The sequence below is a fragment of the Crocodylus siamensis genome, chromosome 6 (genome assembly GCF_052110815.1).
Source record: "Crocodylus siamensis isolate JL-2025a chromosome 6, ASM5211081v1, whole genome shotgun sequence".
In the NCBI taxonomy this organism is placed as follows: Eukaryota; Metazoa; Chordata; order Crocodylia; family Crocodylidae; genus Crocodylus; species Crocodylus siamensis.
In genome coordinates, this window is record NC_143400.1 from 21,630,762 (window position 1) to 21,647,217 (window position 16,456).

The window sequence follows — 16,456 nt, forward strand, 5'->3', positions numbered from 1 at the left end:
CCAGAAATGCAGCCTGGCCACATGGTGGAGCAGTGCCCAGCAGGTAAGTGTGTTGTGGGGGAAGGGGAGTCTGTGTGTGGGGGCGGGGATGGAGGGCTTCACAGTGAGGAAGGGAGGGAAGCAGAGGAAGGGACAGGAGCTTGGGTGAATGGGGCCCCAGTGTGGTTGGTGGGGCAGTCAGAGCCCTGGGCAGTTTGTCTAGGAATGCAAGGAGCCTCCAGTGCTGTGTGCACACGCCAGGAGAGACGCAGGGGACAGGTTGCCACTGCGTGCTGCGCTCTGTGCCCTGCTGCCACTGCCTCGGGAGCTGTGCATGACTCCATGTTCCTTCTGCCACCAGGCTGAGCCTTGTCCCTTGCTTGCCTGGCAGCAGAAGGCACATAGCGTTATGTGTGGCTGCTGAGGCAACAGCAGTGGGGTGAAGAGATCAGCATGCAGTGGCAGCCTGCCTCCACCCCATGCACAAATTCAGGGGGCATGTGCCCCCCGCCTGCCTCTCCTGGGCTGTGCACAGTGGTGGGAGCCCCCCTGCATGCCTAGAAAAGCCCAGGATGCCCTGGGAGGGGCCTGGGAAGCAGGAAGGGCCCGGGTGGAGGAACTTCATAGATTTATAGATTTCATAGCCATTAGGGCTGGAAGGGATCTTGCGAGATCATTGGGTCCCGCCCCCTGCTCAAGGGGCAGGAAGTCAACTGGGGAAAGATGACCCCAGCAAGATAAGCATCCAAGAATTTCTTAAAGGCATCCAGAGTACATGCTTGCACCAGCTCTGGGGGGAGTCTGTTCCAGACTCTGGAGACTCACACAGTAAAGAAGTTTTTCTTTATGTCCAGTCTAAAAAAGTCTTCCAGCAGTTTGTGACCATTAGACCTTGTCTTCCCTTGGGGTACCCTGGTGAACAGATGTTCTCCCAGTTCCTGATGCACACCCCTTATATACTTATAGGCTGCCACCAGGTAACCCCTGAACCTTCACTTCTCTAGGCTGAAGTGTCCCATGCCTCTCAGCCTCTTTTCATAAGGCCTGTTCTCTTGACCTCTAATCATGCACATAGTTCTCCTCTGGACTCTTCCAGGCTTCTCCACATCCTTTCTAAAATATGGAGCCCATAATTGGATTCAGTACTCCAGCTGTGGCCTCACCAAGTCCTAGTAAAGCAGGAGGGTAACTTCTTGGGTCTTGCTTGAGATGCATTGGTAGAGGCAAGCCAGAGTTTTATTTGCTTTGCCGGCTGCAGCATCTCATTGACACAGGGTGAGCCTGTCTGCAGAGAGAAACCCTACCAGGAGCAGTGGGCTTCCCGCTGCATGCTGGGCTCTGTGCCCTGCTGCTGCTCCCTTAGGAGTCATACATGACACCACACTGTGCCTCTTGCCCACCACAGGTAGGGAACACAGTGCAGCCAGCATGCGGAAGGCACATGGCATCATGCATGGCTCCCAAGGAAAAGGCATCAGGGTGCAGAGTCCAGCATGCAGCGGGTAGTGTGCCTCCTACCCACACACAAGTCCAGGGCACATATACCTCCCATGCCTCCCCCGGGATGCACCCAATGGTGGGGAGCTGTGCCCCTCTCTAATGTCCCTGGACCAGCTCTTCACGGCTGTCTTACAACCTGCCCTGGGCCCAGGGTCCCATTCACCCCAGCCTCTGCCCCTGTCCCACTCCCTCCCTCCCCATGGGGGCCTCAATCTGCCCTCCCCCACCCCTTCCCTCTCCCCTTCCACAGACTTACCTGCTAGGCACTCTATGTGTGTGTGTGTTTATCTGTGTGTGTCTGTCCATCTTTGTGTGTGCATGAGTGTGTGTGTGTGTGTGTCTGTCACTCCTAAGCTACATCCTTCCCAGCCCTGCTGCCGCCGCTCATTTCTGACCTACAGTACCCTGCATCCTTCCAGGGCATGTGGGGAGCCCTTCTCCTTGAGCTCCAACCCCCCACTCATACCCACAGCCCCCATGCCTTTACAAATTCCCCATCTCCCCAACCATACAAAGTACCTGCAGAATTTTGAGTTTTTAGCTGTGCGATTAAAAACATAATTACTTGTGACTATTTTTTAAATCATGCAACTAATTATGATCAATTTTTTAACCATTTGGCAGCCCTAATAAATCTCCATAGTGTTTATGATGAGAACCTGATGGTGTTTAACACCAAAACATGCAAGGTTCTCCACCTTGGGAAGAAAAGTCTGCAGCATCCTTATAGACTCAGCAGTGCTATGCTGGCTAGCACTACGGGCAAAAGGGACTTGGGGGTCATGATTGACCACAAGATAAACATGAGCCCTCAGTGTGATGCTGCAGCTAGTAAAGCAACCAAAAAGCTGGCTTGCATCCATAGCTGCTTCTCAAGCAAATACCAGGACGTCATTCTCCCCTTGTACTCAGCCTTGGTGAGGCCACGGCTGGAGTACTGTGTCCAGTTTTGGGCCCCACAATTCAAAAAGGATGTGGAGAAGCTTGAGAGAGTCCAGAGGAGAGCCACGTGCATGATCAGAGGTCAGAAAAACAGACCCTACAATGAGAGGCTGAGAACTATGGGACTCTTCAGTCTGGAAAAGTGCAGGCTCAGGCATGATCTGGTGGCCACCTATAAATTTATCGGGGTGTTCACCAGGATCTGGGAGAACGTTTGTTCACCAGAGCCCCCCAAGGGATGACAAGGTCGAACAGTCACAACCTCCTCCATGACCATTTCAGGCTGGACATAAGCAAAAACTTTTTTACTGTCCGAGCCCCCAAGGTCTGGAACAGACTGCTGCCTGAGGAGGTTCAACCGCCCACTTTGAACGCCTTCAAGACACATTTGGATGCGTATCTTGCTGGGATCCTATGATCCCTACTGACTTCCTGGCCCTGGGGTGGGGGGCTGGACTCGATGATCCTCCAAGGTCCCTTCCAGCCCTGATGTCTAAAAAAATTTCTATGAAATTTACAAGTTAACTGTTAACCATAGGTATTAAGCATTAGCACAAGCCAGGAAACATCTTTCTAACCACATTAAAGAAGGCACACAGAAATAGATAGATAGATAGATAGATAGATAGATAAACAAACTGTAACACAATAGTTAATATTGTTTGTAGATTAACATGATGTCTGATGAAGCATACATTAGGTTCATGATAGGAACCATGTGATATTTTAGTCTGGACACCAAAGAAGGAAACATCTATATCTGAAATAGAACAAGTTTGGCGGACCATAATGCGCCCCTTTTTGCTCGGGGAATAACCTGCATATGATTGTTACAAGCTTGACAGCATACGATGCATAAATACAGGTGGTCAAGAGGGGAAAAGAGGTACCAAAAAAGATGCCCACAAGACATGTGAAGAATGGACATGAATCAGAATCAGCAACTGAAGAGGGTAGTAAAATCTGATTGAATAATGGCAAACAAAGGAATTGTGAGGTATATAAAAGATTTTATATGGAAAGCAACTCCGGTATGTGACACTAAAGACAGTGCCATGCAGGTACACAGAAGCCCCCTTACCTGACAGCTCAGCCTGAGCAGAGACATTGCCAAGCAAAGGCTTCTCATCTTATATGTAATGTATCTGATTATTTCATTTTGTTTTGTTTAATATGTCAAAACTCCATGCATCCACATGACTGGAACGTTCAGAAATCTCACTTACTGTTGCTGCCCCCCAGCCCCCCGCCCCAAGTCTATCTGCAGTTCGAGTGTGACAGTAGCAATTTTTCTTTAGATCATAATCCACTGTAAACATCTATGCATCATCTTTGTTATTGCTGTGTCTTTTCACCAGACAGCAGCAGGAGACAAAGTTTCCACCTTTGGTTTCTGAAAGGTAACATCACTGCCTGGGGCACTTCCTGGGTTCTGTGCCCAGATCCTTCCCCCGCCCCCTTGCCCCACAAGATTTCTTCTTCAGAAAAGTGGTGAAGTCCAAAAGGATTAGCTCAGTGCTTTAAAGCCAAACCAGAATTGTGGTTGTCTGACCTGAAGTAGCCTTAGTTTATTTTGGCAAGCCAAAGGACAAGGGTCCACATTAGTGAATTTTAACTAAACCACCTGAAAATTTAATTTAGACCTGGAACCCACCGGAATGTCACAGGTAAACGAGCCCTTAATTTCCATTACTTAAAATTCAAATGATAACAAAAATATGGGAAAATATATATACTGCCCTTGAATCAGCCTCTGCATCAGAGGGTCACGTGAAATGAAGTAGGGCTACAAGGAACCTAGTGAAGTCATCTGTCTAGCCCCCTCCTTTAAGTAGGATATACTGACTAACGCATCCCAACCAGAAGGGATTACATCCCCTCTATAATCCCATAGTATCTCTAAAGTCAGCACCAAACTTACTTTGCTTCTCTGCATGTGTGTTTTATCCCTCCTGAGATATTTTTCCTCTTCCAAAGCCAGAGTTCTTGGAATCTCTCTCTCTCTTTCTTGCACTATTTTTTTGATCTATGTATATGGTGATCTTGCTGCAGGGGACATTTTAATGTCCATCTGCTGGAAATATTCTGCAGATGATTTCTTTTGATAACCTCTGTGCTGTGGAAGGGTATTTGTCAATGTCTAGCCCAATTGGCTTCCAGGCAGGCAGTCCCAGGAGCCCTGAACAATGAAAACAGAAGCACCAGGTGATGTGGGTAAGGAAATCAGGCGCTTGGCTAGGAGCCAGGAGCAGAGTTGGAAGGGAAACCTTCTTATGAGACAAAATTCTGCCCCCAAAAGTTGGTTCTCCATTTCTCAGGTATACTGTTTGAAACATTCTGGGTCCAAAGCACTCCTCCTATATCTAAGACAGGGTTTCCAGATACCTTTAGGCTCCCATGCTCTGAGGCAGACAAGCCCAATTTACTGTCCTAGATCCAAGGGTTCCCAGCCCAATGGACACACAGCAGCAGACTACTTGAGAGCAAGGGGCATGGTGTTGCAAAGATGTCAGGTTCCCAAAGCAGATCATCCTCTACATCACTATCTGCTAGCCCATACCACCCCAGCTAATGAACACTGTGCTCAGCTCTTTCTTTCTACCTGAAGCTTTTCAGATCAGAAGACACAGACTTTCTTATAGTCATTTCAAATGGCTGATATATTGCCACCTTCGTCATTCTCTGGTACAAGGTGACAAAGGAGAAGTATGTATGTCCAGGCCTTTGGGTCTGCAGAACGATCCCTGGAGATACAGTTAAAGTATCTTTTTGCCAATAAAACAGCTTCAGAATTCTAGTTTTTTCCCAGTTGCTAAAGACCACCTGCCCTTCTACCTCTTCCCCATACACACATCTGCTGCACAACAGTTGATTGTATCAGTGTGTGTATCTTCCATGTATGTATTGGTTCCCCTGCCTAGAGGGGTTGTTTCCTTGCTTTGGAGATTATGATCCATGTTTGGTTGTCATCTTGCAGGGCTGTTTGTGGCAATGAGCTCTGCACAGCTGCTTAGTCCCACAGTTGTACCGCCCATGATGGGCCCCTTACCATCCAGGTTTCCCCTAGGAGACTAAATGGCATCTGCTGTGCATGGCAGCCAGGCCCCTTGTGAACCCAAGGTGCTTCTGTTCGAATGCTTTGGTGGCAGTCCTGTTCATGAAGAATGCCCCATTCCACAGGTGGGTCTAGAACGTGTCGATGAGGGCAGTCACCTGGGAGATAGGTGGTATGGTCTTGCAGATACTAGCTCAGACTTCCTGGGCATGTGCTTAAAGCAGAAGGCTATCATGCCAAATGTAGTTGACAATACCACCACCACAATAATGCCCAATTCCTAGCCTCAGAGGAGAACTCCATCCTCTAAATCCTGAACACATGAAGGTGTCCTTCTTCCCAGAGGGACTGTGAGTTTAAATCAATGTCCATCTTTAGCAATCTCCATGAACTCTCCATACTACTCTCCCTCAGTGTCTAACTTCTCTGAACGTCACATCAATAAGTCTAAATCCAATGAGCCAAGGAAGCAAACTGGGAACATTTTTCTCCCTTTTTGGTCCAGGTACTTACCTGTTATATGTTACAAAGCCTAAAGTTCCTCCCTGGATGTCACCTTAAGTAACTTCAGAGCACTGTCTGCATTAGCTTTCAGTTGTACCTTCTACAAAACAGCAGCACTTTTAAAAATCCCACCTACTGTGTTTATGCTTCTTTCTAATTTAGCCAAAGACAGCCTGAGCTGGCCCTTTTTAACTCCCTGAATTAGCCCAGATTATCTCAGTTTCATTCACTAAAGGCAAGTCTGGGTTTCATGAAATAGTCAATGGACACAGCTACAAGTACATTAATGCAACCTAATTACAGTGCATTAAGTTTAGTACTTGTAAGGCACTAATTAATGCACCATAATTGGCGTTACTGCACAGGACACTAATTCTACTGTTTTGTGATGCTAATGATCACCAGACTAATTCTACTGCACGTTAGCATGGATTTTGCCTACTGCGCTAATGCTCAGTAAAATTAGTCTACTGCACATTTAGTATCTTGTGTAGACACACTCTGTAAGATGCAAGTTTCCAGATTCCTGTCCTCATAGCTTCCTTTACCTCTTTGTTCCTCAGTCTTTCATTCATAGAATCAGAGAGAAGTAGGGTCTGAAGCAACCTCTAGAGATTTTTTAATCTTTACTCCAACCCCCTGCCTGAGGCAGGATCATCCCTGTTCAAAGCATCGTATTCAAATCCATAATGTAAACTGTTTGTTAATTTACCAACAAGCCTGATACAACACAAAACTTAACATGCAAACCCACTGCAAATCAAGCAGGGGAACCACAGCAGCCACCATCCTACTTCTCTAAAAAGAGGGGATTGATGGTGGGAGCCAGGCATAGGCAGAGGAAGAAAGTATCATTTTGGGGGGCTGAGTGTATACCCTCAAATGTATATATGCACACCCCTTCCCCCCAGCAAGTAAGTCTGTTGTGGGGAATGGGCATGGTGGGGGGGGAGATGAGGGTCCCCGTGGTGAGGGAGTAGGGCAGAGGCAGAGGCAGGGGCTAGGGTGAATGGGGCCCTGGAGTCAGGGGGGTTGTGGGACTCTCAGAGCCCTGGCAGTTCATCCAGGTACACTGGGGGGTAGGGGGCTCCCACCACTACACACACCCTTAGGGCAGGTATAGGGGGTACGTGCCCCCCCATCTATGTGCAGGATGGAGGAAGCTGTCACTGCAGGCTGCACTCCACACCCCACTGCTGGTGCCCTAGGAGTGACGCAACGCCATGTGCCTCCTGCAAGCTGGCTGTACCACCTGCTAAGTCCCCTTCCCATCTGCACATTTAGGCTATTTTTTCTCCTGCTGCCAATCCTGAACCATTTCTTGCAGAAAGGCAATGTCCAGCTTTTTGTGGCACAGGAAATCACAGAGTGCCGTCCACATCACAGGGTCTCTGCAGCTGTTGGCTTTGAGCAAACCAAAGGTTGTGGCAGTGAGGCATGAAGGGTGTAGAAAAGGGGGACAGGCAAAGCCAAGGGAACAGAAAGCAACAGCAGAGAAGAGAAAGCATGCAGGACAGGGAAAAAACCAGGCCTATAGCTTGCCAGTTGGAGCTGCTCGCAACAAGCGCCCAACATCACCTGTAAGCTTGCTCAGGCAAAAGTATACCGCTGCATCCCCTCAGTGGAGTGTAGCATCATTGCTGCAGCCTTAGCAGACACCACAGATGTCTCAGGTTCTGGGAACCATTTATTTATACACTGTGAAACCCTCCACTGGTGCTTTGTCTGGTCTAGAAACTTAATAAGGCTTTCAAATGAGTAACTGACACAGGGAGGATACGCAGAAGCAAGAATAGTTTCCACCTCCAGGGTGGTGATGCTCCCTATTGAGCGGGGCACCTAAGATGAATTAGAGGACACCACCTTCTGAGGCTGGACTCCTGTTAGCTTGTCCTGAGAGGCAGAATCAAAATCTAACCCCAAGGAGGAGGAGCTGTACATGTCAGGCACTGAGAGCCGCCAGGCCCTGAGAGGAGCACTTGTCCCTTCACCAGGATCCTCAGCATCAGTCCCTGTGGGAGAAGTGTTCCCCAAGGGGTCCTGGTGGGGGACATCAGTCCCTGATCTCTTGGGTGAGGCACTCTCATGGGCCGGGCACTCTTGCTCCTGGAGCAGCTTCCTGCTCCCATGGGGTCCAACCTCCATATCAACCTCATCATCCTCAAGGAGCTGAGGGGTGGGTGGAGGGCTATTGGATTCCACCACCACTTCCCCTAACACCAGGTTATCCCTGAGTACTATAGGGTCTGGGGGCAGATACCAAGGAAGCAGGCAGTCCTGCTCACTAACCTCATCTCCACTTGAAGTGGTGGGAGGTCTTGAGGGGGTAATGAGGCCTTTTTAGAAAACCCCTTTTTCCTGGGATTTGCGAGGGGCCAAATCCTCCCCTGAGGGGGGAGGAAACGGGGTGGCAGGTCCACTGCCAAGGAGCTAGCTGACTCCAATGAAACAAGAGGTGATGATGGATGCCATAAAGGTGCACATCTGGTTGGCCAAAGCCTTGGCCAGGATCTTTTAATCAGTGCACAGGAGGGACACTGGCCACCAGTTCTTGATTCAGCCAAGGTCTCCTTTTTTTAGGCAGCAGGGTGATAACCGCTCTGTGGCAGCTGGCTGGCATGGTCTGGTCCATGAGACTCTCACAAAAGACATGCAGGAGGCAGGGGCTGGGGAGAGGCCAGAAGGTCTTATAAAACTCGGCAGGCAACTCATCAATGCCCGGGGCTTTGCCCAAGGTGAGGTCTCAGACAGCAGCCATGAGTTCTTCCAAAGAAAGTTTCATTCAAGATGGCCAGCCTCTGATGAGAAAAGCCAAAGAAGGCTGTCATGTAAGCGCCTATTGGACTACAGGCAAATCAGATTAGCTGTGAACAGTTCCTGGGTGAAGGCAATGGTGTGGTGTTGGATCTCAACAGGATCTGTGAACATTTGACCATCTGGGGTCTTAAGATGGTCAATCACCTTCCGTGTGGTATGTTGTTTCTCAAGGCTGAAGACAAAGTGAGTCGGGGAGTCAGTGTCTGCCAGTTTTTGGCAGCAGGCATGGACCCTCACACCCCAGGCTACACTCTCTGCCAGCTCCCACAGATGTTGCTTGCAGAGCTTAAGACTCTCAAGCAGCCCCTCATCACCACCAGCATCAAGCAGGCAAGCATCAAGTCCCACATCCCACCATTTCTTTCAGGAGAGGAAGGTGGCTCAAGTGCTGCCCATGTCTGTCAGAACTGAGCAAAACAGTCATGGAAGTGAGCATCTTGAGGCACCAGTAGGGTGCACAGGAATATGTCTTGCCAGGAAGCCTTAGCACACAAGAAACCAGGCTGTGATCTGATAGTCCTACTGGGGTAATGCAGCTGCTGCACAGGAGTGGTAGGTGGTGCCTGGTGACATACAGATGGTCAAGATGTGCCATGGAGAGCCTGCCAGCAGTTGCCTTCATCCAGGTATACTGCCTCACATCAGCATGGTCTGCTGTCTCCAAAGCAGTTCACAGCTTCCAAGCTGAGGATGGATGGGACTCTGGCCCATTCCAGTCAAGATGTGTATCAACCGTGCAATTAAAGTCCTCGCCCAGGAGGAGAATGTCATCACCATCAGCTGCTCTCTGCAAGAAGTCAGCCAGGGTCTCAAAAAAGGTGGTCCATTCTTGTCCAGCAGTGGGTGCATAGATGTTCATTAAGAGGAGGTTATGTTGCATGAGCAGGATGCGAATGGAGAGCAGGAGGCCAGGTATGACCTCCTGGGCTACCGCCTAGTTAGGCATCAGTTGTGGTGACAGAAGTATCGTGACCCCTGCACAGAGGGAGGTGCCATGACTGAAGAAATTGCAGCCCTTCCAGGAGGAATGCCAGTCGGCTTGATTAGTTGTGTCGGTGTGTGTTTCCTGCAGAAAGAATGTCCAGCCTTTTCTGGCACAGGAAATTAAAGAGTGACATCCACTTCACAGGGTCTCTGCAGCCATTGGCATTAAGAGAACCAAAGGTTGTGACAGCCATGTGTGAAGGGTGTAGATGGGGGGACAGGCAAAGCCAAAAAAACAAAGAGAGAAACAACATGCAAACATTTGCAAACATGCAGGACAGGGAAAGACTGGACAGTGATAACATGTAGGGGGAGCACAGGGGTGCACATGCACCCCTTGAGAACATTGGTGTACCACCTGACCAGCCGCACTACAGCAATTGGCTGTAGCGATTGGCTGTTGCGGGATCAGCCGTGGGGGCCCCCCTGGGCAGCAAGATCGGCTGTTGGGGGGGGCATCCCCCTCAGTCAGCAGGATCAGCTGTGGGGGGACCTTCCCCAGTCAGCGGAATCAGCCACAGGGGAACTGGTCATGGGGGGGGGCATGTGCCCCCCTGACTAAGGCAGCATAAATCACCCATGAGACCGGGCCTACAACTCTCCAGCTGGTATGTCTCACAACAAGCACCCAACATAACCTGCAAGCTTGCTAAGGCAAAAATTAGAATACTGCATCCCTGGATTGCAGTGTGGTGTCACTGCTGCAGCCTTAGGGAACACCACAAATGTCTCAGTTTCTGGGAACCATTTGTATATATGCTGTGCAACCCTCCAGTGGTGCTTGGCCTGGTCTAGAAACTGAATCAGATGTTCAACAAAGTAACCAGCACAGGGAGGGTCCTCAGAAGCAGGAACAGGTTCTGTCTCTGGAGTGGGGATGCTCCCTACCGAGGGGGGCGCCCTAGCTGAATCGGGGGATGCTACCTCTTGAGAGAGGACTTCTGTGAACTCATCCTCAGGGACAGAATTAACATCTGACTCCAAGGAGGAAGAGCTGTACACATCAGAAACTGAGAGCCATCAAGCCCCATGGGGGGAGCACTTGACTCCTCACCAGGACTCTGAGCCTCAGACCCTGTGAGAGCAGCATCACCTGAGGGGTCCTGGGGGGGAACATCAGTCCCTGATCTCTTGGGTGGGGTGCTCTCCTGGGCTGAGCACTCTTGCTCCCAGAGCTGCTTGTGGCTTCCAGAAGGTTCAACTTCCATGCCAACCTTTTCAGGTTCAAGGATCTGAGAGGGAGGTTGTGGGACGGACGTCAGACTCTCCCACCACCTCCCTTGCCCCCAGGTCACCACTGACCACTACAAGGTCTGGTGGGGGATGCTGAGGAGGCAGGCAGAGAAGGGGGGCTTTGCTAGGTAACATCAGCTCCCCTCAAAGTGATGGGTAGGTCCTGAGGGGATAACAAGCCCTTTTTAAAAGACCCCTTTTTGTGGGGGAGGGAGACTTGCCCTTCCTGTCACGAAGGGCCAAATCCTCCCATGAGGGGGGAGGAAAGGGGGTGGGTCTACTGCCACAGAACTAGGTGACCCTAATGAAGTGGGCAATGACTGGGAGGAAGGCCCTTTCCCACCACCAGCTGCTACACCAGAAGTGGATGAGCCACCAATGAGCACAGCTGCAGGAGGCTCCGCTGTGCCCCGCTTCTTTGGGCACTGGGTAGACTGGGTTTCTACAGAGATTTAGGCAGAGCCTAGGCTGCTCTTCTCCTCTGATAGGGAATATGGCAGAGGTCAGGAAGCAGAGAAGGAAGAAACCCATCTAGGTGTCTTGCACATTTCCATTTGGGCCTTCTGAACAGGCTCATTCACTTACTTTGTGTTGAGAACCTACTCTGACGTGGAAAGCATGGACAGTCTACATAAGCCCCAGATCTTTTGTTGCCAAAACTTATAACAAGTGACTGTCTGTAGGAGACCCAACTATCAGCTTAATGGCTAACGTGCATGTACCAGGAGTGGAAGACTTAGATTCTGAGCAGCCTCAACCAGAGGAGTTTTAATACATATCCCCTTCATCTCAGCAAATAACTTTAACTGTCACGTCCTGGACTAACTGACCCCAGCTGACTTTGTGACCCCGGCTGACTTCCTGCCCTTTGTGCAGGGGGCTGGACTCAATGATCCTCCAGGGTCCCTTCCAGCCCAAATGTCTATGAAATCTATGGAATCTATGAAACTATTTCAAGGAGGTTACACATTTTGGGATCTTGCTGTGTCCTATGTTAGAGGACACAGCAACAACATAGCAAATGAAGTGTTGGAGAGTGGGACTGTATTGGGAAATAGAGGGCACTGGTAGATATGTAGCTCCCTGCTGTAACTCATGCTGCATGGTGCTTATAGTGATCCCAGCTCGGGGTGGGGGCGGTGTGGGGGGTGCTCCAATCTACCCACCCCACCCTCCAGTGTAGCCTTGGCAGCCCCCAGACTGAGCTCCCTCTTCTCCCTTCCCCCCTCCCATTCTGAAGACAGCACTGGGAGCAGGGCTGTGCTGCATCAGATGAGCCCTACTCCTGGCGTGAACTGACACAAATTAATTAAGACACTCTGCTTTGCAACACTTTCATCTGAACTGTTGTGTAACAAGCGTTCAGCTTGTCATGGGATCCGGCCCTTTTAAAGTACTCTGAAGCCACACTGTTCTGTAAAGGAATAGCTATCAGTCATGTGAAAAAAAGGTCACTTGTATCAGCACCCAGAGTTTGTGCAGGGCCTGATCTGATGCAGGGAATTGGTGATGGCTGATGAAGCTGAATAAGGTGAACCAGGTATCAAGTGTAATGAACTGGAAGACACCACTCTATTGCAATCAGACTTGAAAATACATCAAAGTTGAAAATACATCTGATTAAATAGACTCCTACATCCCCAGGTGGTTTGAGCATCTAAAGCCATCAAAGGGGGTTCTCTGTGCACTGTTTACCATTCAAGATATTCTGAAAGCATTTATCAATATCGCATGAAAATGCTGTATAAATACCCTACCCTGACTAAGTTCCTGGTCCTGATTACCCTTAAGTTCATTTTAAATTACCATGGCAGTGTTAAGATAAAGGAAGGTGGGACCAAATATTGTTTTGGAGGAAAGGGGCCTTCCATATGAATGAGAAATGGCCCCTTATAGCTTGATTTCAGCTCTCATATCCATGTATCAGTATTTCCCATGTTTTGCACTCATGAAATAATATTTAAAAAACGATGTGCAACCTGGTCCAGGGGAGATTCCAGTTTCATGGAAATGTGGAGATCTGGGTTCTACTTCTTGATCTGCCACTGACTTCATGGGTGTTCATTGTCAAAGCACTTTGCAGTATTTGTGCTTCACTTTCCCGCTCTGTAAAATGGGGCTGATATTTATCTGTTTTTGAAGACAGAACATAAAAACTAAGGATCAAAATGGCTTCATAAGTATTCTATACAATTATTAACATGATGCATGTTTTTTCTCACTTATTTTGGCTCTTCGTACAAAATTACATTGTACATTATAAAAAGACATTTCTTTTGAGTCTTGAATTAGAACTGCAGAGGCCTCAACTTTTACACTCTTTAACAAATACCACAAAGTTAATTCCCTTGTGAATTCAATAGCTAGAAGCGATCATTATCTGCAATCCCAGAGAAAGTTTCATCATCAGTGACTGGTGGTGAGAAGCTGCTTTCTTATAAACCCTGAGCGAATGCAGACCGGGGGCAGTGGCGCTGGGCGTGGAACACACAGCAAGGTCATTCCAGCTGGTGAGTAGCGTGTAGAGAGACTGTGTGACACTGCAAGGAGCGGAGTGATGGGGGTCCAGGACACTGATCCCACACCCCACCACTAGAGATGGAGAGGATTAAAGGTAAGTGTTATGTTATGGCTGCTTGGTCTAACCGCAGGGAGGCTGGCAGGACTGAGAGCTACCATCGAGTATCCTTGGATACTGCCTGCAGTCCTACCCAACAGACTCATACATGTCGGGGTGGCCAGCAGGGTATAGCTGGAGACAGAACAGATGTGCTTTTTCTGGTTCCTTGTCCTTTTCCTCATGCAAGCAACCTCTTTCTCTTATACATCTTCATTCCAGGGATATCCCATCTTCTCCCCTTTCTTTCTGAAACTCATCTTCAAACATTGGGAAATGCAAGGGCTGGGATGTCTAGGTCCATCCTGTGCCCCCCTTGCATGCTCCTAGCTGCCTTCAGGAGAGGGATCCAGTCCTTACAGCAGAAGCACACACAGCAGTGATGAGGTAGCAGCCCTGCATTTGTCCCTGATGCATACTGTGTTTGGATAGCTATTGATCCAGCTTGCTTTTCAGTCTCCCCTTCACCCATTTCATCACAGTTCCCGCATCTGAGGCACAAGACAGCATAGTTGGCAGTTCTGAGTAGGAGCTGCTCTATTGCAGCTTCTCCTGTTACGTTCCCCTCCACGTTTAACTTTCTCCTCTCTCTCTCCCACTGCAAAATCCACCCAACCAACCTTCTAGCCCAGTCGCATGCTCTGAATCAGCTGCTTTTCTTGCCCTCCCACTATAGAGCATTTCTCATAGAAATCCCATTACCCAGCTAATCTCTTCCTCTGCTAATTCATTCTCCTTGTTCAGTTCTGCCTCTCCAGCTTAATCAAATCTGACATCACGTCTCTGGTGCTTTTCACCACCATTGCTTTCTTCCTCAAGCTCTTTCTTCTTCATATCCGCACATCATATTATATAAATTCCCACCTTCCCTCAACTCATCTGCCTTGTGCCTTCCTACAATTATTTTCTCCTTTTCCTTATCCTGAAATGGAGGATTTCATATTACCTCTTATTTCCTAATGCCATCCCTTGCACAAGTTGGCTCCATCATATACCCTGATCAGCCTTGTGACTGCTCATTACTATGTCCCTGATTGCTTTCTTTTATTCTTCCTATTCAATTCTTCTCTTTTTTCTTACTCTTACCCCTCATAGTACACACATGTGTTAGGTGTCCTTACCTTGAAAGGAAACCAAATGGCATAAAAATAAAGTATTCAACACCACTTCCCTATCCAGTTAGTGCCTATCTCCCTGAACATCTGACTTCTGGGAAAGTGGATCTAGAAAATTATAGTTTTCTATGGTGATGGCTTATAGATCTTCCACACACAACTCTCTTGTTCTGCCCAGCCTAAAGTGCCCACCTGTCTCTTTGGCATCTTGTCTCTCTACTCTGTCCCTGTGTCCTCATATTGAAGGTCTGTCTTTTCTTGCAGAATCTTTCTTCCTAACGTCTGTAAGATATGGCCACTGATAAGACCATATCACTGTAAGATATGGTCTCCCTCCACACAGCTAGAATTCATCCTGACCCTTTTCAGTTTGTCAGCCTTTCTTTGGGCTTCAACCAATGCAACTGTACTTATTTATTTAATGCATTCAATTTATATGACACTTTTCCTAACAAAGTCTCAGTGGCTCAAAATAAGAGGACGGAATAACTTACAAAAAAGCTTTCTAGACCCCTAAACCCAAATGTCCCTCTCCATCTGCCCCAACACTGAACCCTGTAAACCCCCACTCTTCCCCTCTTTCTCCTCAGCTCCCTGACCCCGAAGTTCCCTCCCTAACTTCCCCCTTTGAACTGCTTCTCATCCCCTCTCCAAAGCATGAAAAGGGGGCAAGGAAAATTCTCCCTGCGCTTGCCCCAGGGGTGAGGTTGCTCATCTGAGTTATTGGTGGGTGCTGAGGGTGTAGGTGTGCTTGAAGCACTACCTGCACTGGGGGCGGAGCTGCTGGTCCCTTGTGTGGATGTGCAGGTGTCAGGCCAGGTTAGTGGTCTGAGTGAAGCCCTTCCCATACTTGGCACACTACTATGGCCCTGATGCTTTCCATCTTGCTCCTCTTCTTTCCGTTCTGAAATCTACCGGAAGACAAGTTCCGGAGAGTTACTGGAAGACAATTCTCCATGTTCGTTACTCTTTCCATTCTGTAGCTTATTGACTATAAACCATTTGCTGTCACTCTACAAAATCTCTCTGCAGCTGCACCCAGAATGCCAGCCAGCATGACAGAGATTTGAAGGATTTTGTATAGATTAAGCCTGAATGAATCCCAACATTAAGCCCCAAGGAAGGTGATGGTTAGAGGCCTGAGGACTAAGGGGGTGCCACTAATGAGGCTTGAATGGGTTTATAGCCAAGCTTACTGTGAAAGTCATGGTCATTAATATTGAGGTTGATGATGATTAATTACAGTAGCTATGATGATGAAGTATTAATAACTACAGAAAAGGGAAGAAGGAATTTCTGAAAGCGTCTGCTTGGGATATTTCCTTTTTGGATGCACATTTATAAAAAGTTTCTGGGTATGACTAGCCAGTAGGACTAGCTATACAAAGCCTTGTCACAAATGATATAGTTCGGGAAGGTCCTGCTTTGAGCAGAGGGTTGGACTGATGAGGTTGCTTCCAACCATAATTATCTATGATTCTGTGACCCTAATCCCATGAACGCTGTGTGTAATGCCATGGATAGAAGAGCACTAAATAACTGTCACCCCCTGACTCAGATGGCACCAGTTGCCCATGGCAGGCAAGTACAAAACTGCAAGTCCACAGCCCTGAGCAAAGCCTGAGCAAAGACAACATGAACTTGCCTGAGTTTGAACATTCATAGTATTGATTCGATGTACATCTCCCTGGTGGAACCGTATAGCAAGCT